The sequence below is a fragment of the Lissotriton helveticus genome, chromosome 7 (assembly GCF_964261635.1).
Source record: "Lissotriton helveticus chromosome 7, aLisHel1.1, whole genome shotgun sequence".
NCBI lineage: Eukaryota > Metazoa > Chordata > Amphibia > Caudata > Salamandridae > Lissotriton > Lissotriton helveticus.
Window position 1 is genome coordinate 1522347708 of NC_136068.1, and position 25240 is coordinate 1522372947.

At 47.5% G+C, this 25240-nt stretch overlaps 1 protein-coding gene across 1 annotated transcript in view; it reads right to left on the reverse strand.

Moving 5' to 3' along the window:
* Positions 1-24292, reverse strand: part of MYADM (myeloid associated differentiation marker) — a 64216-nt gene extending 39924 nt beyond the window's left edge. Inside the window, exon 1 of the mRNA XM_078654967.1 lies at positions 24188-24292. The gene's annotated coding sequence lies outside the window, so the exon portion shown is untranslated. The remainder of the gene's footprint in view (positions 1-24187) is intronic.
* Positions 24293-25240: the final 948 nt, after the last annotated feature.

A 25240-nucleotide genomic window follows, 5' to 3' on the forward strand; every position in this document is an offset into this window, starting at 1 on the left:
CTTCTCTTAGGGACACCCGGCACAAGCGAAGGACTGGTTTACTGTGGGCTCCATTAGTAGCGGATGCTTCCTTTGAGTTGAGCCAACACCCCAAGGCATCCGAGAGACTTGACCAATCTATCCTCTTCTTCCTCCTCTTTATAAAAAATACCCCAAGTACAAAAGGGTTTTTCGGTCAGGCCTGACAGCGTATCTTCTACAAGACCTATTGCTACAATGTGCGATACAAAGAATGACCTTTGAATACACCCAGAGAATTTAATTTCGCTCATGTGATGCCATTGGCTCATTGGTCTACCATTCCCCCTCCTATGAAGTGTCTGCACTGCAATGCATGAGGGACTATTTTACACCTCAAAAAACAGCGTCTCATCACTTATGAAATTATTTTTCTCATAAAAATGTTGTATACATGGAGTGGCATGTAGATAACGAGGGTGGGTTCGTAGCCTCAGATGGAACGTCATGAGGATACCAAGGGTGGGTTTGTAGCCTCAGATGGAACGTCATGTAGATAACGAGGGTGGGTTTGTAGCCTCAGATGGAACATCATGTAGATACAAAAGGTGGGTTTGTAGCCTCAGATGGAACGTCATGAGGATACAGAGGGTGGATTTGTAGCCTCAGATGGAACGTCATGAGGATACCGAGGGTGGGTTTGTAGCCTCAGATGGAACGTCATGAGGATATCGAGGGGGGGTTTGTAGCCTCAGATGGAACGTCATGTAGATACAGAGGGTGTGTTTGTAGCGCCAGATGGAACGTCATTAGGATACCGAGGGTGGGTTTGTAACCTCAGATGGAACGTCATGTAGATGCAGAGGGTGGGTTTGTAGCCTCAGATGGAACGTCATATGGATACCGAGGGTGGGTTTGTAGCCTCAAATGGAACGTCATGTAGATACAGAGCATGGGTTTGTAGCCTCAGATGGAACGTCTTGTAGATACAGAAGGTGGGTTTGTAGCCTCAGATGGAACATCATGAGGATACCGAAGGTGTGTTTGTAGCCTCAGTTGGTACGTTATGTAGATACAGAGGGTGGGTTTGTAGCCTCAGCTGGAACGTCATGTAGATACCGAGGATGGGTTTGTAGCCTCAGATGGAACGTCATGTGGATACCGAGGGTGGGTTTGTAGCCTCAGATGGAACGTCATGTAGATACCGAGGGTGGGTTTGTAGACTCAGATGGAACGTCATGACGATACAGAGGGTGGGTTTGTAGCCTCAGATGGAACATCATGAGGATACCGAGGGTGGGTTTGTAGCCTCAGATGGAACGTCATGTAGATACAGAGGGTGGGTTTGTAGCCTCAGATAGAACGTCATGAAGATACAGAGGGTGGGTTTGTAGCCTAAGATGGAAAGTAATGTAGATACAGAAGGTGGGTTTGTAGCCTCAGATGGAACGTCATGTAGATACGGAGGGTGGGCTTGTAGCCTCAGATGGAACATCATGTAGATAACGAGGGTGGGTTTGTAGCCTCAGATGGAACGTCATGAGGATACCGAGGGAGGGTTTGTAGCCGCAGATGGAACGTCATGAGGAAACCGAGGGTGGGTTTGTAGCATCAGATGGAACGTCATGTAGATACAGAGAGTGGGTTTGTAGCCTCAGATGGAACGTCATGTAGCTACCAAGGGTGGGTTTGAATCCTCAGATGAAACGTCATGTAGATACAGAGAGTGGGTTTGTAGCCTCAGATGGAACGTCATGAGGATACCGAGGGAGGGTTTGTAGCCTCAGATGGAACGTCATGAGGAAACCGAGGGTGGGTTTGTAGCCTCAGATGGAACGTCATGTAGATACCGAGGGTGGGTTTGTAGCATCAGATGGAACGTCATGTAGATACAGAGAGTGGGTTTGTAGCCTCAGATGGAATGTCATGTAGCTACCAAGGGTGGGTTTGAATCCTCAGATGAAACGTCATGTAGATACAGAGAGTGGGTTTGTAGCCTCAGATGGAACGTCATGTAGATACCGAGGGTGGGTTTTTAGCCTCAGATGGAACGTCATGTAGATACAGAGGGTGAGTTTGTAGCCTCAGATGGAACATCATGTAGATACCGAGGGTGGGTTTGTAGCCTCCGATGGAACGTCATGTAGATAACGAGGGTGGGTTTGTAGTCTCAGATGGAACGTCATGTAGATACAGAGGGTGGGTTCGTAGCCTCAGATGGAACGTCATGTAGATAACGAGGGTGGGTTTGTAGCCTCAGATAGAACGTCATGAAGATACCGAGGGTGGGTTAGTTGCCTCAGATGGAGCATGGAGTGTTGTACCCTGAGGTGGAGCCTCGTGCATTTCATAAGGGTGGAGAGTTTTGGCCTCAGATGGGCTCACATGTGCATCATAAGTATGGGTAGTTATAGCCTCAGATGGAGTTTCATGTACATATGGGGTTTCAGTTTAGGATGGAGCAGCTCAGTTGGCGTTTCATGCATGTCCCCTTTAGGGGAGAGGTGATGACAAAAGTCAATATGACAAACTTTCCTAAAATAGCTGGATACCAAAGCCCCATGTATGGCTGTATTGGGCAACTTAAGTGGTATTCCCCAGGTTAAAGGTTCATATAGAATACATTCCATTGCCATCAGAGCCCTTCTTTATCTCCAGGTCAGGACCCTTCACGCAGATAATTCAATAAATGTACTCCAGCCTACCTTGCCCTGATGCACTAGTTGCATTGTCTTTTGGCTTAGGAGCAGCAGGTGTGTGGCAACCAGCAGTGCAGCTTCCGCAACTAATCAGACCCTCCAGGATATCGCGATTTCGCGATTTGCCGCGAAATCGACACTTTTTAAAAAATGCCGTGATTTTTACAAAAATGCCGGCGAAATCGGCATTTTTGTAGGAATCGCAGCATTTTTGCTATATCCTGGGGGGTCTGCTTTATCCAAAGACATGCACCGGTTGCCCCACACCTGTAGATGATCTACAGACACTGGGATCAGAGGGTTAAAGCAGCTCGGCTGCAGCTGGCAGTGTGAAGGTCTAGGCTCTTTGTCATTCAGAGCTGCCCGGGACTGCGCTCGTTCGCACCTCTTCCTGGCCCACAAGAATGACAATTGGAGCCCTCACCTTGCACATCAACAGGAGGGGAGGGGGGGATGGGTTGTTGTCACAGAGGATGGAGCAGGAATCGAACAGAGCAGTTCTCCTTCGAGTGTAATGTGAAAGGGTTTGCAGTGACAGGAATAGGAACTTCGAGTCTTAGGCCTGTGAGAAGGCTCATTTACTGACCTGGCAAATTGTTTTTAAACACAGTCAGCAAGTCAATTTGGGAAAGAAACGGAGAACAATTTAAATTGAAAACAAAAGACACGCTACCTTAAATCTGTTAATATATTTTTTTTTTAACTCGAATCTTGCATTGCTGAGAGATTATCTGCAGCATGCACACCCGGAACTGTCTATGTGCTTGCACTTCTACTCTAATGTGAATTGTATTAGCAAAATGTCTGACCTTGCTTTAAAGATGTTGCACTAAGTGCTCCATCCATGTACGATTTTTAGCATTGGATCGTAGCAAGCTTCTCCTTAAAGCTGAAGTTTAGTGCAAAAACGCTGGGCTCTCTATGAGCATACTATGAAATCATGGTTTTATTCTATAGATTAAAGAATTAGCAGAGTATCAATTTTCCGATTTAAAAAAAAAGACTACAGGCCATGGAAGGCAAACAAGCAATGGCACCTTTCAGTACTCCAGGATATGGGGTGAATGGATGAATGAAAGATTGAATAAATGGATAATGAGAGAGGATGGATGGATTGATGAGAGGGGAAGGATGGAGAGAAAATTTAAATAGCTGGATGTATGGATGGAAGGAAGGATGGCTAAGTGAAAGGGTCGATGGAGAGAGAAAGGGAGGATGGATGGATGGATGGAGGACTAAAATAGTGGATGGGTGGAAGGATTAGTAAGTGAAAGGATGGCTGGATTGGTGAAAGGGTAAATGGCTGAATGGATGAGTGAATGGATGGATGGGATGAAGAGCGGATGGATAAGTGTACAGATGGATAGGGTGAAAGGGTGGATGGATAATGGAGACGAGTGAAAGGATGGATGAGGGGATGGATGAAGGGATGGATGAGTGAAATGATAGATGGAAGGATACATGATGGATAGGTTTGCAAACGGTTGAATATGTTTGGAAATGGCTGGGCTTACTTATATACTATTGCGCGACCTCTGATGTGTCTGTAAAGCGTACCTATTGTCCTGAAGTTTTGTCCTGAATTTTGAGCTCCTGTCCTGAATTTGTGTCCTGAATTTTGACCCTTTGTCCTGAATTTTTACACTCACCGTCCTGAATTTGCACCAATGCCAGTTGGTCACCCTATTCGCTGGCTTGGAGACGGAGCGCCGTGCAGAGATGTTTGTCCCTCAAGATAAACAGACAGAACCACTCAGCCGAGAGAGCTGAGGCGCACACGGGACGGGGTATCTGCAGAGGCGCGCTGGACAAGGGATGAAGTCTGAGGGTTGAGCTCACCTATTGCAGACCATTTCCCCCTGGGAGTGAGCCATGGGAAAAATCCTAGAGGCGAGAAATTTAACACGGGCGTCAAGTGGCCCCATGTCATGGGTGTCAACTTCAACCAGTCCCCGCTTTTAAAGCGGAGACGATTTGCAGGCTGACATTTTGCAACGAAACTACAAGTACCAACATGCAGTTCGCTACTGTGTAACAAGTGACCACTTGGCGGTTTTGACTGCTCTTTCTCTAGTGGTTAGGTCTGTCGAACGGGCATCCGGTGGGATATCAGGTTGTGTTCAAAATACACTGTACTATTTAACGTGCTTACTAATAAAAGGGGCGATAGGTATAGCCATCATTAGTGCAGCGGGTACAGTGGCACCAAGCTCAAAAAAGCAGCGCAAGGGGCTTGTAAATCTGCCCCAAAGTGTCTACATTGTAAAGAAACCAAATATACATAGCTTCATGTTGTTAAATAACTAAAAAAACTAAGATATCTGTGTTTGTTGTAGTAAAAATGGCCACATAAAATGCCGCAAAATTGCCGCTAAATTTCCATATTTGTGCCGCTAAATTTCCATTTTTGTGCTGCTAAATTTGCTATTCCATGCCGCTATATCCTGGGGGTCTGACTAATAGAGACTATAGCAGTCTATGAGCCTTCTGCTACTCAGTGCTTAATTGGAGCCGGTGGTTGCAGGTGCTGGGCACAGGCACTCTTTTTTTCTGGGGATCAGGACTTATTTGTCCTCATCCGACTTTGACCCAGAAAGCGAGAAAGGGAGAATGAGCAATAGAAAGATAGTGAGACCAAGAGATGGGAAGTGTTGGGTTGTGAAAGAAAAAGGCATTTAGTGGATTCAATAACAGACAGCTTTGGTATTTATCAACCAGCATTCAACAGCGGGGGTGTGGGCTTCAAAGACGAACTTTGGAAACCTGTACTATCTTTAACAAATTAAGCACTGCTGCAATTTTGTGCCATTGGCGGTATCTTCGCACTTGGGGTGTCCTGTGCCGTTGTGGGGGAAACTGTGGACAGCCTGTGCCCCCCTATGTGCTGGATAGTGTGCAGGGTTGGATTGGGATTGAAAATCGGCCCGGGCACGCCAGAAAAAAAATCGGCCCACATTTGCATAATCATTCCTCAAATCACTGCTTGGCTAATTTTATTAAAAAAACTTTAGGGGGGGGGGGGGGGCGGGTGTAAAAAGAAAAAAATGCACGTGTCAGTTTACAGTGGTGAAGCAAGTTAGGCCACACTTCTAGTCAGGCGCCCCCCCTCAGCAGGGCCGGCTCTAGGCTCATGGTGGCCCTGGGCAAGGAGCGTAGGTAGGGGGCCAGGAAGAGGGCTTCCGGGCGGGGCGGAGCGCGCAGGCCAGTAAATAGGGGATGGGGTCAGGGTGTTTATAAGTGGAACAGAGCCGGAGGCCGCCAAATCCCTGCCAGGGGCCACCACGCAAATATGTATCCATCCTCAGAGGATTAATATATTAAGGATATTATTTGGCGTGGTGGCCCCTGGGGTTTGGTGGCCCTGTGCAGGTGCACAGCTTGCACATGCCTAGAGCCGGCCCTGCCCCTCAGTATGTGCGCACATTAATGGGCCGGCCTGCGAGACAAAGGAAGAGATACCTCTGCCTGAACGGAGGTAATGAGCGCCCATCCGCCTCTAGAAAGGCCACTCACAATCTGCAGAGCCGCTGGCTGTATTCGAACTATAGAGACAGCGCCCAAATGGCCCCCCAGACTGCTAAAAATAGAGGCCCACAGCAGCACTCGGACACCGGCCCCTCGGGCATTGCCCGAATGCCCGCGTTACCAATCCAACGCTGATAGTGTGGGAAAGGTCCATCACCCGCACTAGGGTCCAAGGCAGTCATCCGAGGACACCAGGGGCAACGCTCCACTCCGCTCTAATGTAACAACCCCTTCAGGGCATGGATTTGCCCACAGTTGTTCCGGGTGTAGATAGGGTCTCTGGAATGACCGGCTATTTTCAGCTCTAAGGCTCTGGACATTCTTTTGCTAACTGTGTGGGGTATACTTAGGATGTTTTAATGTCTGCGCGTTTTCCTCATGACATCACTGTGATCCTGCGACGTGGGGGGGGGGGGAGAGGGGGTTCTTTGTTCAACTGTCAAACCGAGTCAGCCATTGTAAGTGATATTTTTATTTATTTAGTGACATACCTCCTCCCACCCTTCCCCCCGCACCTCCACATCAAATCAACGCAGGAGAGAGCTATTCGTTGCTGCAGGGGCCGAGCAACTGCCTTTTGCATGCGGTTCATACCTGAAATGTATAGTGAGTGGAATGGGCGCCAAAACACACAGGTGGCTGAATGCACTCCAATTCTACACCATGCGCTGCGCCTTCGTCGCCCTAGCAACAGCAGTGTGCGTCCCCAGCAACTGCTCGGTCACGTTTGTACCTTTTGCATCACAGCTGTACTTTTAAAAATATGTTGCGTCATTCTGAACGCACGCACAGGAAGTAATGTACTGGCCGTGTGGTCACGCGATACAGAGCAAATCCGGGACTGCGTTCTTAAGTGGACCCGCATCTGCAATGCCTTAAAACACATTTGGGCAGCACATCACTGCATTTATGTGCCCAAACGCCCACAGCCATTGTAAAGCAGTGCTGGTGGGTAAAAGCTGCAATTACCATTACTATAATGTCACGAACTGCGCAACAGAAGCATTCCGGGGACATAGGACTAGGCCATGGAGAGTAAAAAAACACGCCCGCGGAAACAACGTCGTCGTCCAAGGTGGAGGCTTGTGTGTGAAGTGAGTAACACGTTATCTGGAGGACCAGGACTGACAGGGGCAGGGAAACACCCTGGCCGCACCGAAAGCCGCCGGGGTCTAAGTCCTCCGCTGTGAGGAAGCCAAGATTTCAGAGGAACGTGTAAACAAGCGCCATCGTTTACACAAGATCCGGCAGGAAGACCTAAAGTGCAGGAGTGGGACCAGAGCCAGGGAAAAAGAAAACTAGCTGTTCCCTTATATGGTAAGCACAGCGCTCCCTCGGCGAGATGGTTTATAGCAGGAGAGGCGGCCAATGGGAGAGCGGCGCGAGCGACCTGGAGGAATTCCCCACGCGACGCCCTCCATGAACCCCCAGGAAGCGGCACCCCTCCATGCTGCGGGACGGCGACCCCTCGGGGGGGGCAGTGGCATTTACTGAACTGGGAGCACGGGCTTGGGGCAACCCCAATGTGAATATTGGAAAATCTACAAATGACGGAACGCAGCAAGCACTTCCCTGGTTAAAAGCATATGTTTAGTAGCATCCAGTTAGGGCAAGGTCCAAAAAAATAAGTCTGGGGACTGGACTGTTGAGGTCGAGAATCTATGGGAAAAAAAAAGAATCTAGAGTCCTGTCAGATCCCTGCACACATGGAAAATCAAAGAGCATTTTGGGGTTTGGGCCAGAATGTTCTCCTGATGTCTGGCTGCGGGAGCACTGAGCACCCCTGGTGTGTTGCATGGCTGGGAGGAAAGCAATATTACCTTTACCTCGATTAAGGACTACCAGTCCCAGCCAGCTCATGACATGCATGCCCCGAGGTTGTGCTTTCCACGTGGACTGCGCTCTGTCTGTATAGTGCACTGGGTGGGGGGTCATAGATATCACCCTTGATTCAAGCACCGCCCGGGCACCCTGGCATTGGTTCTCTGCTTCTGCCTCCTGCTCGCTTGGGTCTGTGAAATTGGCTGCAGTTGAAGCCTTGTCCAGGGGTGGTAAGACTACTGCAGTACAAGGGATTATAGCTGTGGAGCTCTGTGTCACAGGGGAAGAATTTATAGAGGGTGTGTGGAAACATCCCTTTTTGGCAGCAACAGCGCCTCTTGGAAGGTTTTAATGGGATTCTCATGGCAATGCTGCGCCCTTTTTTTTTTAACCAGATACGCCTGCTCATCTATCTGGCATTTCCGAATTATTAATCCAAATGCCTTAGGGGATCGAAGTAAAATACCCCAGCCACCACATCTTCACCACCGCGCTGTGAAAGGAAAGACGGTTCGCGGTCTAGCGGAAGTGGGGGTGACAAATAATCCTTGGGCTCTCAACTTGATCCACACAAGATACAGGGAGCTGAGGAACGTCTCATAAAGATACACCCCTCCACAAAGACGTGTCCTCGAGGCAGTTAAATACAGCTTTGTTATTGTGCCCATTCAAATAGTGGCCTCTCAGCTGATACTCCTATTCAGCGGAAGTCAAGCAGCACGGAATGTAGTCATGGACGTGGGCATCTGCCAAACAGGGAGCGGTCTAAGACGAACAGCGTCGACGTGCATGGCAAACATCACCCCGCTGGAGATGGAGCACCGTCTGCAGCAGAGCAGCCAATATTCTGTTTGGTCAGCCTGACTCAGTCATTGCCCAGCGCGGGCAGACCCTGTCCCCACATTACACGCTGTCTGCTGTAAACACCAATAATTCAGTGTCAGAGGAATGCTATTAATATACAACAGGCCCCAGCCTGTCTCAGTGTCACCTCCCTATGATCTCACCCGAGGCGCCCACGTTTATAAATAAAGCAGGGTTAAGGGGGTCTCCTGCCCACAGCGCACCGAGGGCGGCATTCCCTGCATTGTGTGTGCTAAGGCCGTACCCACGTCCAACCTATGCCAAAAATACCACATGCCAAGAAGGAGCGGTCCTGAAACTGGAAAAAGAACAACATCCGGAAGGCTGGCACTGATGCAGCCACTCCCCTAAGCAGGGAGTAAGTAAACATCGAGAGGCCCCTGGAGGCATCCACTCTGCCCCCATGCCCCTGAGCATCAATCTGAATCTCTTGTACATCGCCCACTACAACCCGATTCATATCTAGGCACTTGTTGGATGCTAGTATTCCCAAGTGATGCCAGCGCCTCTCACTTCCTGGTAGTGCCAGCTCCTAACACTTTACACGAGTGTTATATTCTTCTATCGACCCTCGAGGGCCGCCTTGTAAAACTGCCCACCTGCATCAGCTGCCCACAATACCCAACTGCCCGCCCAGGCACCCCCTCGCCTCCCAGCTGGGACTGCCAGAAGGGGGAAGGGCTGCAACATCTGTGCTGCTAAGATAGTTTAGCGAGTCCCTGCAATGCTGGCTCCGCCTTTCATCTTCCCGAGGAAACTCAAACGGTACGAGTATAAGTGGGTTACAATCTGTATACATATTTATCATTTTATATAAGTCGACTGGACGTGCATTGCTACTTCCTTGAACAACCCCCGGGCGAAAAGAGGTGCATGGAGGGGTTTATCATGAACCCTAATAAAAACAACACTGACTTTTAATGCCAAGCGCGACATTAAAGGAGCGTGCTCCTAGGGCCCGGCCCCCCGGTACCCGCCCCTTCCCTCAATGGTCATTGGGCGGGCGGATCGCCGAGAGGCCTCCGAGGGGAGGGTGACCGACCTAAGGGCCTGGGTCTCCCTTGTGGCGGTAAAGAGACCTGCGAACATTGACATTTACTCACAGAATGGATGGGAGTCCGCCCTGCGTTCTCCCTAGGCCAGCACGGAGGGGGGGAGACGGTAAGCTCTCCGCTGGGAAAAGGTGACCACCGGCTGGGGAGGCTAGGGCGACAGGTTTCGAGCCTCCTGGGTTCCTGGGCAGCCTGGTGGTCGGGGGGGGTGGGCCACGGAATGGCGGACAAGGATCAGAGGTGGGGCCCACCACTCTAGGGCGCAGGTGGGTTGCACCTTGCGCAGGAAGCTCTGCTTTGGGGATGTCAGTCAGAAATACCCCCCCCCCCTTAGTGCTGGGGGTTTTTACAATCTTAAATGTCAATTATTAAAAGTGTTTTGTGTTTTGCTAATTATGCATTTTAACTTTCTTGTCATGTTTATGTGGTATGAATATTAAACATGGCCGTTTTAAACCCACGCAAATCTCTGTCGTTGATATACATGTGGGTTTTAGGGTATGTTGGGCTGGGGCGGGGACATGCTGGGGGGGTCCGGGTCCTATGCCAAGCGCGACATTAAAGGAGCGCGCTCCTAGGGCCCGGCCCCCCGGTACCCACCCTTTCCCTCAATGGTCATTGTGCGGGCGGATCGCCGAGAGGCCTCCGGCCGCCCAAGTCCTTCCGGGTGAAGCGTGACGCACTTCTGGTGGGGAGGGAGGGGGGCGGAGACCGGGGCCTATTTAGGGGCTCGTGGCAGTGACCTCGGTCTCTTTGTCCCCCTCTTCCTCACCGGATCGGCTGTGCTCGCCTGCGACCTGTTCCCCCTCCTATCCCTAGTCTTAACTTTTTTAACTCCCACCCACCCGTCCCTGTGATCAGTAGTTTGAGGGGCGAGTTACGGTAAAGAGACCTGCGAACATTGACATTTACTCACAAAATGGATGGGAGTCCGCCCTGCGTACTCCCTAGGCCAGCACTGAGGGGGGGAGATGGTAAGCTCTCCGCTGGGAAAAGGTGACCACCGGCTGGGGAGGCTAGGGTGACAGGTTTCGAGCCTCCTGGGTTCCTGGGCCGCCTGGTGGTTGGGGGGGGGGGGGCCCGAATGACAGACAAGGATCAGAGGTGGGGCCCACCACTCTAGGGCGCAGGTGGGTTGCACCTTGCGCAGGAAGCTCTGCTTTGGGGATGTCAGTCAGAAATACCCCCCCCCCCCTTAGTACTGGGGGTTTTTACAATCTTGAATGTCAATTATTAAAAGTGTTTTGTGTTTTGCTAATTATCCATTTTAACTTTCTTGTCATGTTTATTTGGTATGAATATTAAACATGGCAGTTTTAAACCCACGCAAATCTCTGTCGTTGATATACATGTGGGTTTTAGGGTATGTTGGGCTGGGGCGGGGACATGCTGGGGGGTCCGGGTCCTATAGCCTTACACAGCGAGTGAGGTTTCTTAGCAATCCATTCTTCAATAGTGATCGAAATTCATTTTAACAAGTATGTGCAGTTGTTATTGTTTGGGCCAGAGGTACTAACATAACGCTGCGATTTCCAAGTAGGCTTGTCTATGTACTAATAGTATTTCAGGAGTCGGTAAACGTTTTCTGACTTGTAAAATGGCCCTGACAATGGATACCCATTCTCGGAAGGGGGAGTGTTGCAGGCACTGGTTCCGAATTGCAAATCAGTATAAAATGTGTCAATGGTTTGCACTTTGAGCAATTCATAAAAAATGAAATTCACTGACCTCAAAAGTTAGGGTGGGAACCCATTCGCAAAAGGGAAGGGATACCCTAGAGAACCCTAACCTTTGTGAATTTAAAATAACAAGTTTGTTGGGGCCAAGACAATCGTGCAGGGGAACGCTATCAACTCTCAAACAAAGTTTTCCAAAACCTGCCCCCACAGTCCCGTTTGCATTAAGGAAATCAATTCTATTTGATTTTTCATCACACATTTTTCTAAGTGTTGGCAAACCTGCACTTCCCTTCCATTTTCAGATTCTGGCAGTTTTGGAGTCATGGTGTTTTGTGTATCGCCAACATGAATGTAGTCGTTGACATTGTGGTTATTGAGGACAGCGGTGAAGGAGCCAGGTAGGTGTTGACGAGGGCCAGAGAGAGAGATACTCTTTGAGACTTTATTTACCTAGGACAGCAGAGCCCTCCCTTGTCTTACAACATGTCCACCCTTTGGGTTACTAATAAAAGATATAAACCATGGACTGCACAGCCATCTACTAATTACAGCGACAGACCATGCACAGCAGAGCCATCCCTTGGGAAACCCATCAAATAAATAAATACCTTCGGGTCTAGTTAGCGCTATATAAAACTCTCACATAAATAAATACAGCGCTGTTTTTGCTGTCACACATGATTTAGCTGCTCTGTATATACTTGTTGTGAACATTTACTGTCGTAAAGCTCTCCAACTCAGATGCTCTGTATAGACTAGTTATCTTTGACATGGACATTTACTGTTGTGCTCTGATACCTTTGGGTCTAGCTAGCGCTATATAAAACTCTCACATAAATAAATATAGCAAGACCATGAATGACAGAGCCATCCCTTCACTTGCCCATTACAGAGCTAGACCGTACAAAGCAGAGCCATTCCTTGAGTTACCCTTAGAGAGACGGACTCTGGGCCGCATATTCACGCCTTGGGTTATGCCTCACAGAGCAGCAGCAGAGCTAGTTCTTCGACAACACAGAGCCTCTTAGTTTACCTGGGACAGAGGCAGATTAGGCAGCAGAGCTTGCTCTCAAACACCTGCTCCTATTTGTTGTATGGCCATGGTATCCAGTAACCTCACAGCTGCGCCTCTTGGATCTGCAGGATAGCTCGACGATGCGCTGGGACCTCATGGTGGCCCCAGGTGGTTGGAGCTAGCCCACAGGTTCTCACAGGTCAAACATTGGCACACCATTGTGTGGGGAATTCCGCCTACTCCAGTTATTACAGAAACTGTTGTGAAAATGTGAGGCTCTGGAACAAAAGTCAAGATCCATGCTTCTAGGACACTCATCACGCCTGCTTACTTGAAAATATCCAGGCCTGGAGGGCCCTCTGTTCTGTTGCTGCTGTGCTGTGGCAGAGGGGTGTGGCAGCAGGGCTGCTCTCCACCGAGCAAGCGAACAGCCGCACCCTGATGTTACTCACACTCGATTCAAGCAAAAGCCAACATTTCCTCATCAGAAATGCCACCGACGGCAGCTTCTAGAATACATCGCCAGCTTGTCGGGCATCTGCCAGCTCCCACTCTAACCATTCCCCCCTTAAAATTCACGATGTGCTCCTGGTCAAATCACAAGGGCTACTATTAACCCTCTGCAGCACTCCTGCAGGACTTGCAAGACTATCTCGATGACTGAGTGATTGATTCATCTACCGATACCCCCCCCCCCCGCCTTGCATCAGTCTCTGATCTTTTCGGGGTCTCTGATGGCAGCAGAATCTCCCCAAAGCGCAGTACGGTTCCCCTCCAAACCACTCTAAATCCCCTGCGCCTCTTTTATTTTCCTCTTCTCACACTCATAGTTCTCTCTCTGAATATGCATGTGTCACTTGCTATGGAAGCACAAGCTCCCTTACCAGCAATATATGTCACACAACTCATATGAAGAGGTTTGGCCCCTGTAAGAATGGAAAAGCCCATCGCTTACTGACAGACATGCACCCCATGGGCGAACACAGATCATGCCAAGAGAGCCACGCTCATAAGTGGTAAAGGGCCTCAGAGTTAAGAAGCAGGATCATGGTGGCGGCAACAAACCATGTTATAGTAATGATGATCAGTAGTGTGAACAAGCCTTTTAACATGTGTCACTGGAGTGGAGCGTACCAGACCACTCATGTACAGTTCAGCTGCTGTGTGCTTAACTCACCCTTGGCCTACATGGTGTTATCATATAGCGCTGTGTAACACATGTGTGTGCTGCAAGCTATATGCTATAATGTATATGTGCCTGTTAGTGGTACAATACATGGAGGCCTGTAGGATCTGTATTGGAAGCCCAGGGTCTTGAGCAAGGCATGTGGAGGAGCCCCCTAGACCCATTTGTGGATTGCCACATTCCTGAGAGTTGAGTGGGATGCGCTGTGGAGGAAGAGAGAGCCATGTTCTTTTGTGCACTTCAAAAAGGGTTTCTTTGATTCTATAAAGATCATTGGTCAGTGGGGCCTGGGCACATCTCAGGAAGGAGATGGGGCCGAAAAATGAATCCTAAAGATTAGGGCTAGGGGCCTTTATAACCTTTTGTTAGGTATATAGTTGGAGTCACCTCCTGCTCCGACAGATTGCTTCCCAGGCAAAGTTCAGGATAGAGGAGTGGGCACTTCAAAGGAGGCACCCCAAGCAACACAAATGTAGAAGCATGAGATGCTAAATCACACATGTGTCTGGAAATGGATTTTAAAAAGAGGGGTGGAAGCTTCTAAATGGTCATATGTCAAGCAGTCAGCCTGGGCTGTATTTAGACATGGAGAAGATTAGCAGGAGTTCTGCCTTGTGTGACCAGGACTGGGGATTCGGGAATGAGCACTTGCCTGACCAATGTTAACACCAGCCATCTTTAATGAACATAAGATACTAGGAAGCCCCTCCAGAGAACCAAGGTCAATCATCTCACGCATCTGAGGCAGTAATAAATGTACTGGCACCAGTAAATTAGAAAATAAAGTAGATTTAATAAAAAAAAAGGTAAAGATTTGAGTTTTCCTAGATAGGTTCTACTTGATGAACACAAACAGATGGAGACATCAGATGATTAAGACAAAGTCTACTGCAATTCTTTGTCAAAGGTACTGAAGGTGATTCTTTCACCAAAACCATTTTGCAGACAGGACATGCCAGGCGCAGAACACTACCTGAGACTGTTTAAATTGTCTGTAGTCTATCATCCGAAAGAAGGCTATAGCACTGCTTATGTTAGTTCTGTCTATTCTTTGAAAAAGTTGAAGATATTCATGTATCACTCTTTAATATATGCAGCCAAAAGAGAAGCAAAAGGTCTTGTGAAAGAATGAACGTCTCTAGCTAAGACAACATCCAAAGTATTCACAAATGAGAGCCTTGGCTCACCCCTACATATTTTTTGAGCTTGACAACATTTGGCAGAATATGCGTCCATGCTGTCCGATACCAGACATTTTTTAGAGGTTTGAAACAAGCTCTTGTGCGACCACTAGTGAAGAAGCCTAGTTTGACCGCTAATAAAGCAGCTAACTTTAGACTGAATTCTACCCTCTGTTTCTGGGCAAAATATGGTAGCGAAAGCAACGTTTCAACCGCAGAATCGTCTTAAGAAGAACTGATTCTTTTCAGATGTCCAGTCTGGCTTCAGTCCCAACTGAGTGACTGCAGCTGCGTAGATGAATGTTAGGAAGACACTGCATAACCTGGAGAATCAGATACATTCTTCTGACCAACTCACCATGGATAGTGGGAGCTGGCAGAATTAGCTTGCATTAGTCTTCACCTAGAAGAGAAAGACCCTAATTAAATGCAGGCACTAGGATACCTTCCAGCTTCTGGGCTGGCTCCAGTGCGAAGTATCTATATAGTGAAATCTTCCCTAAGGTAGACATCAAATATTGGTGAGTAGTGACTAAAAGCTGATTTTATACCAATGTATAAAAAATGCTTTTCAAAAATATTTTGCCATACAGAAGTACATGCAAGCATATGCACATCCACCGATGTTGGAAAAAGGCAACGCAGTGGACCGTCCAGTCAGTTTTTAGCAAACACATGCGAATGGGCTTTCAACTCAATCATAGCAAAATGGGCATGTTTGTAGTGGGGCAAGCCATCCCTTAAGAAACCCTGATTAGAAGTTAACCTCCCCCCACCACATATTCTATTTGTTTTGGTGCTTGGTATTCTAGCGATCTTCAAAACAGAGTTAAAGAAAATGGTGGGATGTGAGAGACAGACGTGGTTTCTCCAGACCGGACAAGAGGTAAAGTCATCGTTTTGTCACGGAAAGGTATGCATGAGGAATATTTATAGCGTAAACATAGCAAAAAAGCAACTAGACTTTGTAGAAAGTCAAAGGCAAAATTACAGTCAACAGGTGATTAGGATATCAGAGCTGAGGGAGTGGACAACGACTTTTATTTAATTGTAGAGTCTTGGAGACCGATTGCAACAATCAAGATCCAGGAGTTTGAAAGCCTGTACAGCACCTCTGAAGTTTCTTTCTGGGAGGAACAATTTTTCTAGATTACTAGAGAAATTGGTACCAGACGGCAGTTTTGGTGATGTGTTTCTTCAGGAGGAGGTTGTTGTCCAGCTAGATGAGAATACACCAGCATTGGGTAAGCATTTTAATCTATCCAGTTTCATGTTGAACAGCTTTGAAATACCCATTGCTTATTGTTCTGGACAAATAGTATGAAATCTGTTTTGGTGGTTTTTAGTTTCAGATAGATGGTGGATATATATGTCTGGACACAGTGCAGGCAGTGTCTGAGGTGTTGGATGTCTAGAGCAGTGGAGACTTTGAAGCAGAGTTGAGTGTCATTAACAAATTGGTGAATTTGTATGCAGTTTTTGGAACGTTGAGCCCAAATTGTTAAGTGTACAGGTTGAAGGTAATGGAGAACAAGATGGTACCCTGAGAGACTCCACAGATGATGGGGATCTTCTTAGAACTGGAGGTAAACATGAACGAAATGGTGTCATTTGGATGGGTAGAAAGACAACTAGTAAAGAATGCTGCTCATGAATCCCATAAAGCCTTTAGGGTGAGGATGAGAGAGGCATGATCAAAGGAGGTAAAAACAGCAGCTGACAGGTCCAGCCAATATCAGGAAGCAGTGATCCCTAGTTTGGGCAAGAGGACGTTGTCTAGGATTTGCAAGATAGCAGTCTCTGTGCTGCAGCGTGATCCGAAGCCACATGGGTGTTCATGCAAGAGATGGTTGATCAGTCTAATTTAATATGAGCACAACTCAGAGTTCAATAACAATAGCAATTGCAGTATCCAAAAGATCTGCCTTTATTGATCACCTTCTATGCAACAAATGTATGCAAGCAGCCAATGCGTTTCATTCTTTAACCCCTTCGATGCTTGTGACGGAACCGTTCCGTCATCAGTCACGGCTGAGCTGTGCTGATGACGGAACGGTTCCGTCACGACCACACCCTGTTCTGGAATGTCCAGCACAGGGGCGGAATCGGCGCCGCACGGAAGCGGTTAAACCTCAGTTCTTATTGAACTCCGGCTTGTGCTGTCTTTGAATTGGACTGAATTGGACTGGAGAACTGTATCTGCAAACGGTTGTAGTGGTACACATAGCACCAGAGTACAGAGAAGATGAGCAGGGAAGAATGAATCAACCCTCTGGAATAAACAGGGGTCTGTTAAATCCTTTCAATTGCCACAGCTGTTCATTTTTGTGTTTTATCAAGAGATATCATAACATTGCTACGTGGTGGGTGATGGACCATGGTGTGGAATTATCGCTCACTATTTACGTGGGCGTCCAGACATAGGGGCTCATTAGGATTGCAGATTTCCCGCATCCTCCGGGCCGGCGGAAGCCACCGCCAGCCCGGAGGATGCGGGAAATCCGCTGCGGACTGAAAAAGACCCCCCGCCAGATTAGGATGGCTGGGGGATCGTTTTTCAGTCCGCAGCTTTTCCGCCGTGGTCGCCTTCCGACCGCGGCGGAAAAGCAATAACATGGCTGGCGGTGTCTATCAGACACCGCCAGCCATATTATGATCGCGTAGAAAGTATGCTTTTCCACGGCGGCTTTTCCGCCGTGGAAAAGCATACGGAGATTGCCTTCGGGGGCCCGTTGCGGGCCCCCTGGGTGAAGGGGGGGTGGGGGGTTCACATGGGGGGTACCTATGGTACCCCCCTGCATTTGTGTGAACAAAGCGGCAGGCACCACGCGGTGCCTGCCGCTTTGTGCACGCAAATGCTGTGCATGCATTTTCAACATTGCGGCGGGTGCAGCTTGAAGCTCCACCCGCCGCAATGTTAATAATAGAGGATGTGACCGCCACCCTGGCGGTCACATCCTAATCTGTATGGAGGGACCGCCGCTGCCCCTGCGGACGGTCCCTCCTACTCTATGGTGGCGGACGGACTCAAGTCCGTCCGCCATCATAATCGGCCCCATAGTGTACCTGCTAGTGGTGCTCAAAGGGAGGGGGAGCCCCCCAAAACCCTTCAATGTGATCCAAAAGGATCTACCTCAACATCAAAACGCTGCCTGAGCACACACTGAAATCAATAAACAACCGGCGCAAAGGTAGGACTTCTTCATTCATTTGTTTCTTTGACTTTTATGGAGATGGGGTGTAATACACAACACTCCAGTCATTCAGCTATATTTATAATTTTTGTTCACTTTTATATTTAGATTCAAAGTGATTTGACATTGAAAGCCAGGTAGGACAGTTGTCCTTTTGTGTGCGAAATTTCAAGCACAGTTCACAGTTTTGGAGGGGCTAGAATGATCCCCTTATGGGCATGTATTTTTACTCACTCACATATAGAGTGCTATGGATAAGTGCAACACGTCCCACCATAAGACACTAGGATTGAGCGCTAATTTTGTAGAAATCTATGTAACATATGTTTGCATTTGTCACAATATGCTTGGAATGATTTATTCAGTATCATATGGATCTAGTTTTGCAGTGGGTTACATAGCTTGAATTAGTTGTATGTTTTGTTTTTCACCACACTGAATATGCATAGTGTGTGTTGTTCTCATACACTACAATTGTTTGTAAATTATTTTCCAGCCCTGAAGAAGTCGTGGGTAAGTGTCCCAGGCGATGGCTGGACAACTAAAGAAGAAAATAAAGACCAAAGAAAATTCATTTAGAATTGTGTTTTTTATATGATTGTAATAGGCTGTTTATTGGTTTCAGTGTGTTGTCAGGTAGCGTGTTGTTGTGGAGATAACATAAAATGCGTATTTGTAAAGTGCACGTTCGCCCAGAATGGTATCTTAGTGCTGAATAACAGATGTTTATTGTTACCAAACTCAATGGTACTCTTTTTATCAACCTCGGAAGGATGAGTGGACCCACTGGGATTTACACCTGTGAACATGAGGTCGAACACAGGCCTCCACAGTGGACACATTAGTCCACTAAGCCACCGGACCCGGCGAAACTTACCTCCTTGCCGCACCTCTCAAGCCGGAACAGAAGGCATAACCAAACTCCCAAAAGCCAATGGCAACGCTGCAATGTTGTGAATTGTATGAACGCCGTGGTTCGACTCTCAGATGGGGACTGGGGGCCTGGGCATGTTCTCCACCCAACTGTAATGCAGCCTAGGTGGAGAACACGCAAAGTGCTCATGACTGTTTGGCCAGCCCAAAACCGCCGGCCAAACATTCATGCGCACTAACAGAGTGCCTACCACTCCTCCGTCAGCAGAGCAGCCCCGCCCACAAGGCTGTCACAGTAGAAATAAATAAAATAGTAATAACATTGAGTTTTTATCATTTTATTTTTCTTTTATTTACACTGCGAAAAGCAGTGGGGGCGACGTTCCTCCGCCTTATCGGAGAAGCCGCCACTGTACCAAACACACACACAAACAAACAGGTGACCCTGGCAAAAGATTCAGGACTATGTTTAGAGTAGATTAATCAGTGTAGCATGCCGGAGCCATTGAAAATAAACACCTTAATTTTCCAAACGATTTAAAAGAATTTTAAAAGAATTTAGCATCAGAGCATCTTTGCTTTCTAAAGGCTACTCCCATGGACATTTGCCTCGTTCATGTAGGCCGCCATGACAGAAAATAATGGAGGCTTGTTTCACCCTGAAGTGACAAGAGATGTAGCCTGACTGCCAGGCAAAATGTGCCCTGCACTTTCAGCATTCTGTGACAACAATGTTCGATAACAACAAGGTGCAGCCAAATTTGCTGACAGTGCCACAGAGGAAGAGGGATTGTCCTACTAGAACCAGTGCAGAATTTGGAACGATGACCTAGAAACCCCTTCAAAACAGTCTGTGCTTCTGTGAAACCCCCTCAAAACAAGTCTGTGCTTCTGTGAGCGCTACATCTACATTCCCGCAGTGCCTCCGCCATCCTCCTCCGATTCCTAGCAGAATACCGGGGCTGCCAGATGTTTGAGTCCTACCGGCCTACTCTAGACAACTTTGGCCGACACATACGTGTGTGGGCTGGGGAGCAAGAAGAGGCCTTCAACAGGGTTGAATAGAATAAAATAGGCCCGGGCACGCAAAAAAAAAAAGTGGCCTAGATTTGCCGATGTTTTCTTAATTTCACTTAGATTTTTTTTTAAAAATGCGTGGATTAGTTCACACTGCTGAACCACACATAAATGCAAGAGAGACCACGTCTGCTCAGGCCCCCTGCCCCCCCACCCCAATCTACATTCATTAACGGGCCGGCCCAGCGAGAGAAAAGGAGTGAAACCTCCGCCCATCTGCCTCCAGAAAGGCCGCTCAGGCTCCCACTGTCTGGGCCGCAGGCGGCATCCAAACAGCATAGATAGCCCCCAGGCTGCCCAAAAAACGGGCCACAGCTGGAGCTCGGCTATCGGCCCATGGGCCATTTCCTAAGTACCCTCCTTACCAATCCGACGCTGGCCTTCACCTGTCTGATTCTGGGCACTGGGTGACCCAAGCATCTGGGTGCGGTTTGCCTCACAGAGTGCGCCTAATATGACCCGACAAATTGCTGATAATCGCTTAAAATCCCCATATCATTCTGCACGTGTTCAAGAGCTCTGCATGACTATGGTCATGGATACAATTCCACATAATACCTTTGTATTCTTCTTTCGCATTGCTGAGAGATGCAAATCCCACAAATAACACTTCTTGAGGCTGCACATTCTCCACACTCATTAGTAATAGCTACAAATGTCCCAGACCAGCCTCCTAATAGCTACAAATGCCCCAGACCAGCCTCCTAATAGCTACAAATGTCCCACACCAGCCTCCTAATAGCTACAAATGCTCCACAACCCGCTGCTAATAGCTACAAACGCGGCATCACACACTGCCAATCACTACAAATGTGCTGTGACACTCCAAAATGATACAAAATGCTTCATAAAACACGGTTGTAGCTTCAAATGCTACATAGCACACTGTAAAGGCTACAAATGCCCCTTGAAACACTTACAGCTACATCTACTCTATAGCCACTACTGTAGACGACAAATGCTGCATACCACATTGCTAAGAGCTACAAATGCCCTCTACCTCGCTGCTGATAGCTACAAAAGATGCATAGCATACTGCTAAGGTTCACAAATGCCCCATACCACGCCCTTAATAGCTACACATGCCCATAACTATCTTGTAGAGCTACGTAGTGCTATGCTGTTGGCTACATATGCCCCGTACTACACAACTGGTAGTTACAGCTGCCCCAGATGTTGCTGCTAATAGCTACAAATTGTGCACAGCACACTGCTTATGGCCACGTCTTCTCCATTTAATACATGAGAGCCTGGAATCACTGTATAAAAAACAACTCTAATTTGCTCTTTACTATTGAACTGGGATATCATAATGCCTACTGCTAGAACCGGCAACCAAAGTGAAAGGTAGATCTTAAAGCTGCAGCGTAAACAACAAAAATAGATTTTCAGATCTGTTTTTTCTAAAATGTACGCTGATCAGGAAAAATTAGATATTATTGGCGACGTTAATTTTGATGCATGCTAGTGGTCATTATAGGAACATACAATTGCACACCATATTTCAAAATATTCTGAATGACAGCGTTTTTTAATCTGCCTTACATTAAATGGACTCTTAATATCGTTTTGTAATAAATTATTAACTGATATTTGAGATGTTCAGTTTCACACTACAGATTAAATTTTTTCTCTTCATGTCTGCAAATATACTATCTTTATGTATGAAAGTGCACAGCACTAAGGATTTAAGGGAGAGGGTGTGGCCTAACGGCTAGAACAGTAGACCTCGAAGCTGGGGAACCGGGTTTGAGTCTCGGCAGGGACGCTCAACATCATATTATTCTGGGCAAATGACTTAATCTCCTTGTGCCTACCAAAAATGAATGTGTCCGTCTGTAACATAACTGATGCTGATGTAAAGCGCTCTGATACCTTCGGGTCGAGTTCGCGATATATGAAACTATAAGAAAAAAAATGTATTTGTTTGAAGGGTGATGGTATGACCATGTATATTAAGGAAACTAATGTCCTCTGCCATACGCTGGAAAGATACTGCAAGTCACCTCGGTCTTCCATTACCTTATAAAGGAATTATTTTATTACATAATCCCCTCAATGACTTTCAGTATCCTTATAAGGACTTTATCCTATATATCTCATTGCTAATGGTTGTGAACGGCCACACCACACTGCTAATGGCTACAAAGGCCCCATATTTCATTGCCAATAGATATGAATGCCAAAAATCCCATTGTCAATGGCTAAATGAGCCACTATAACACTATTAATGGACTAACGGCTACATAAGCCCTCTATCACACTGCTAGTGGCTGCATATTCCAAGTGGCCGACGTTTTGAAAAGTAGTGGTAGGGCAGAGGGAGAGGGTGACTGGATAAAAAAAAAATTAAAGTTCACTTACCTGAAGGGCCATCGCCTCTCCTCCGTCCGACGAAGTAAACAGGAAGCGCAAAGGCTTCCAAACTACCCTAAGCTAATCAAGACACTGCTGACAGCAGCATCGTGATTGATCTGAGCACCGTGGTTCGGCACTCAGAGAGGGACTGGGAGCCTGTGCATGTTCTCCGCCCAGGTTGTGCAATACAGCCAGGTGGAGAGCATGGTACGTGAGCATGGCGGTTCGGCCGGCCAAACCGTCATGCGCACTTAAGTGCACCAAACACTCCTCCCCCCTCTCACACAGCCCAGCCACGCCTTCCCTAACCTGGCTCGGGCTCCACAGGGACAAATAAAAGGATAATAACGTAACGTTATTAATGTTGCGTTATTATCATTTTGGTTTTTCCTTTTACACTCAGTGGGGCGACGCCTCTCCGCCTTAGCAGAAGCGCCGCCCTTGTATCATTTTTCATTGTGCTGCCTATGGCTACTGATACCACACCCATACACCGTGGTAAGGGATATCAGAAGCCATTAGCAAGCCAGTGTGACCCACATAATCTGGCAGATAGATAAACGAGCCAATATCACCTTCTACATTGCTTCTACAACCCCTTCGCCCTCGGCTTAATGGTACAATAATGCTTTTTCTGTGAATATTTGCCTACTGTCTCCCTACAAATAGGTTTCCTTAGACTGATTGGTATTAATCTCCACAGCCTGCACTCAGGAGTGGGGTTCCTTGGGATCAAGGCCCGGAGTCCCACTGACTACAAAAAAGGGGACTCACTGAAACACTTCCCCAGAAAACAACAGGTAAGCAATAATTTAACCTATCCCCATGTCCCAAAGCATCCTACACTGTCAATGTGCTCACACTGTCCTCTTATCCAAAGCTCCCACACTGTCCAGGTCTCCCAGCTCCTCACACTGTCCCCAAGCCCAAAGCTCCTCATCCCTGGGTCCATGTGCCTCAAACGTTTCACAGTGCCCCAGGCCCACAGCATCTTGCACTGTCCACGTGCCACAAGCTCCTCACAGTGTCCTCGTGCCGTCAGCATCCCTTTCATAGTCCACAAGCCCCCAGAACTACAGAAAGACTCTTCATGATCTCAGACGCTCCTGAAAAAGAGAGAGATTTCGCAGACACTCCCAAAAGAGGCGAAAAAGCACACTCCTCACACAACACACCTCTCGAAAGATCGTCTTGCAATAACAACACAACTCCCAAATCCAAATTACCACAACTATTTTCACTCCAAAAACCCGTTAATCCTGGTACGATGCAGATGGAAATTAGGATATATCCCCAAAATGTTTTCAACTTTGAGTGCGCAAAATGCAAAGACCCAGGGCAAATATCGACATACCCCACCGCTCCGACTTAAGGAAAAAAACAGCAATGTCAGTTGTCCAAATAGAGTACACCTACTTACCTTTACAGCCTTCCCTAAAAAAAACGAGCCCAACACAAAGTATTCCCGATTTACAGCTGAGGGTCGCGCGCGCCCCTCTTCTCACACCAAAAAACTCATTCTTTTAAAATACAAAAAATAACTCGACTTTTTCTACCACCTATTAAAGGGCGCCGGCCATCAGCTGCAGAGAGAGAACACATTGTTTCATTTAGTACTTGTAACCCGCGGCGCCAGCACACCATCCGGGTGTAAAAAGCACGCGCCTGTTGTTGCTCTGCAAACAAATAGCTGGCCTGAACTTACCCTGTATTTCTTAAGGCAGAAGAGGCGAAGAGATGTCCCTCCTTGTCTGCAGCGAGCAGGGAGTGTGACTGAGCTCAGACAGACTCCCGGGACAGACAGAGCTGGGCGGAGGGTGAGGGCGTGGCAGCCAGGCATCCGATGCAAGGGATCATGGTAAAACTCTCTCTGCTTGCAGGGCGGGAGCCTGCTGCTGCGCGAACATCTGCCAGAAACCACCACATCTGCTGTGGTTGAGCCAAGAACAGAAAACAACTCCGTGTGTTTCTTCTCGGTTCGTTGTTCCGTTACTTAAACGATTTGCTGCATTTTCAAACAGAATGCATAGTTTTAAAAAGCAAGGTAAAACAACAAAATAAAAGGAACACAATGGTAGTAGGCGTATGGTGTACAAGAGCTGGCCTACTTTGTCACACCTTTTCTCTGACTTCACAAAGGGCTGTTTAAATTCACAATTTCGGCTGATTTTTATCTACAACTGTTAATACTCTACTATTTGTGTAACAAATCTCTTTTCGCAATTCCGTCCAAGAAACGAATTGGAACGTTTTGTCTCTGGTGTGTTCTGAAGGCAAACGCTTAATTAATCAATGATCAATCGGGGGATGTATGAGGGGGGTCACAGCAGCAGCTGCAGCATTGTGTTGGATGCATAAGGGAATCATTTAGTTGTGTGTGTGCCCGGTGAATAGATTCTAGGTTCGTGGATGCATAAGAGAAGTTTGTGTGTTATGTGTGGCATGTTGCAGTGTTAGATTACATACCGCAAACCCCCACTGGGGTTGCTTTTGAGTGCAAGGATGGAATTAGAGGCAACATGGAAGGTGACGACTGTAGGAAGGTGGATACCTGACTATGGTTACCCCAGATTTTTTGCCTTGTGTTTAGCTGGTTTTCGACTTAGTGGCCTGGGATCCTGCTAATCAGGGCCCCAGGCTATCTGCTCTCACTGTAAAATTGACTCATTATACTCTAGGTACATCTCCAATTGGATATTGGGTCACCTTATGAGCCCCTGTATAGTGTACCATAGGTACCCAGGGCATAGGTGCATCC